The sequence below is a fragment of the Morone saxatilis genome, unplaced genomic scaffold (assembly GCF_004916995.1).
Source record: "Morone saxatilis isolate NCDOM2014 unplaced genomic scaffold, NCSU_SB_2.0 Contig23, whole genome shotgun sequence".
Classification (NCBI taxonomy): domain Eukaryota; kingdom Metazoa; phylum Chordata; class Actinopteri; family Moronidae; genus Morone; species Morone saxatilis.
The window spans coordinates 1393810-1396953 of NW_023339796.1; the positions used below are offsets into that span (position 1 = coordinate 1393810).

The window sequence follows — 3144 nt, forward strand, 5'->3', positions numbered from 1 at the left end:
TTTCCCTCTTTCTTTCTTTCTCTCCGTCAGTCCGGTAGAGTACCGGCGGCGGACGGCACCGGGCGGCGGCTCTTACCGTGCACTCTCAAGTTCCGACGCGCTCCTCGCAGGTTCAAGTAGCGGCTGCTCGAATCTTTTGCGGCTTCTCCTGCGCGCCCAGCGGCTTGTGCCTGCTGCACGGTACGGTTCCACTACGGCGATCCTCCGCCTGCGCGCACACGCATTCACGCGCACGTACACGCGCGTGGGTTTGGCACGCACGCACGCACGCAGAGCGGAGCAGATGCACGATGTCCCTCTGGAGGAAGATGTATCTTTACCTTATACACTGTTTGTCTCTCCCAATAGTAAATATTCAATGTACTGAATGTCCTCGCGCTGCTCTCACTCTAATATTCCCGCTATTTCACTCATATTCCCGCCACCATTGATCACATTGTGAAGGATATCAAACAGGCTGTTGTGTGTTTGTGCTGCTGTTTCTCACTGTAAACTCCTGCAGGAGGATTCCCGCTCATAATATCTCGGATGTGTGTTGCGCACTGGGTGGTAATGTACATTTTGTGTGCACTTGTTTTAGCGGGAATACTCCTCCATCCTGTGTCTCTGTGTGCGGGTTTGTGGCCTCTGTGCGCCCCCTGCCATCCACTGCCGCTACAGGCTGCCTCTGCCGCTCACTTTGGAGCACTTGTTGGCGCATCTGATGCACTTGTTGATGCTCAAATGACTGTACAGGTGGAACACACAGCTTTTATTTATTAGATATTATTGTCTGTCCTGACTGTTATAGGATAAAACCCGGGTGTTTTCCGGGTTATTTTGTTGACTAAACGAAAACAGTGAGGAAAACTACAGAACCCTGAACACAAACAATAACTGTGTTTCCTCTGTGCAATAAAATGTAGTTTTTTATTGTTTTATTTTCTAATGAGTTACTGACCAAAATATAAAGCCAGCAGCAAAATGTACTGTCTCATTACCTACACTGTAAAAACAAAATGTTCTTTTCATGGTAATAACTGGCAGCTGTGGTTTCCAGAACTTTACTGTAATAAATGCAGAAGAACATTTTCTATTGTTATGGTAAAACAATATTAGTATTCAGTATTTACCATCAAAAGAAACAGTTTTGCTTTATGAAAATGATAAAGGAATATAAATGCTATGACGGTGGTTTTCTGTCTGTAATATTAAAAACTGCTTCTTTATTCTGTCTACATTACCGTATAAATAAAGGTTTTGCCATTTGATATCCCAGTGTTTGTATATCTGTATCACAGAAGCTTTTACCTATGTAGAGTCACTCTTTTGTCACTGTTTGATAGTTTTTCACCAAAATATCTGCAGACATTTTTCTTTACAGTGTACTAATAATACACCCTGGAAATTATCCAATACATGTCTGTAAGGAGGCACATAAATACACATTAATTCTCATTAAAAAAAGGAATTGGTTGACCGGTTGAGTATGGAGTTATTCCACAAACCACCAGTTGTTGGGCGTTTTTATTAATGTCAGATATGATGAACTCACACAAAGCTGCAGCAGAAAGAAAGGGAAGGTTTCCCTGAATCATACGATGGACACAGAACTGACAACGTTTCTTTGTTTATGTAGGTTTAACATTAAGGAAGCTGGGATCAGAAGATACTGGGCATATTGACTTAATACATACTATTGATAAATGATTATGCAATAACTACTATATTTAATTAAAGTTATGTCCATTGATACATCTATAATTTGACTAATAGCACTAATATTACTAAAACCTGTCATTTTCTTTATCCAGATACCCGTGAGTCAAACTGATCTCCATAAAATGTTGTTTTTTATTAAACCAGTGTGTGAAGTTGCTCTGAAAGCATGAAGACCCAATATTGACCAAACAATCAGTTCAGATCAGTTTTGTGTAATGTTTCTTTGTAGTACCGGTTCACAGACACTAGATGGCAGTGTTTGCAAAGAACTGTTTCATTTGAACCAACTGAAGAAGTGGCTCCTGATCCAGTGTCAGCTCACCTGGAGGGACAGTGGCTTCTCCTCCTCTGTGGCTCCAGCTTCAGTCTTTTATATATAGATACACTAGAGTCAGATTCCTTGTATGAGTGCACAGAACAGTAAAACCTGTAATAATTGATCATGACACAACAAGTACGACATACAATTAAAAGTAATCACCCCAGAGTTGGCTAACAGCTAACATGCATCTGTTGCGCCTGAGCAGGTAAACAAAACACAACCACAGAACCGTAAATACGCTTTAAAAACTAAATACTGAAACATAATGGAACAAAACTTTTCAACCTCAGACTAGATACAATAAAAAGAAAAATGGTCAGTGTGTAAATAAAGCATTACTGAAAACATCTTGTTTTAGGAAAACATTTTTAAATAAGAAAAATTTTGACAAATAACGTTACTTATTCCAATCAGAAGGAGCCTGAAATATAAAAGATTTTTTTAGTATGGAAGCTTATTTCTGCCAATGTGATGTAAAAAAAGGATTCTGTAAGTCGTTATAATGAGAAACTTAACTCAAAATATTGACTCAGTTTCACAAAGTCAATATTCTGAGACACAAAGTCAATATTTTGAGAAAGTTTCTCATTATAACGACTTAAAGAATCCTTTTTTTCTGTCACATTGGCACAAAAGGGCTTCCATAGAGATCAGAGCTTCTTATTTGACGTGCATGAAACAAGAAATGTATTTAGAATACTTAGATTGTTGAAATTGATGAATCACACAGTGGTTTCACTACTTTTACTAAAGTCCTCCGCTCCTCCAAAGTATGACTCAGCAGTTTGTTATCAACCTCTCAGCCACTCTGGAGGGATTCCCATGGCGAAGACCAGCTAAGTGCAGCCCCCTCCCCTCCCTCCAGCAGGAAGTATGTGGGGATTACGCAGAGGTCAGTTTGTTCTGGAAGAAGCTGTGACCCGACTGACCCGGCCTTATGTGACCTCTGCTCAGAGCTGCTGATAAATCCTGCGTGTTCTGATGCAGAGACGGCTTATGAACTATAACTGACCCTGCAGATCCTGCATCCTGCTCTGCTTTCTAACGTCCAGGGCTAAACCCCGCTGGGCTAAGCACACGTAGCACCAACAAGCCTCCCCAGTGTTTATCTTAAACTGTAG

At 40.7% G+C, this 3144-nt stretch overlaps 1 protein-coding gene across 1 annotated transcript in view; it reads right to left on the bottom strand.

Moving 5' to 3' along the window:
• Positions 1-227, bottom strand: part of basp1 (brain abundant, membrane attached signal protein 1) — a 57676-nt gene extending 57449 nt beyond the window's left edge. The window contains exon 1 of the mRNA XM_035670933.1: positions 77-227. The gene's annotated coding sequence lies outside the window, so the exon portion shown is untranslated. The remainder of the gene's footprint in view (positions 1-76) is intronic.
• Between the last annotated feature and the right edge of the window lie 2917 nt (positions 228-3144).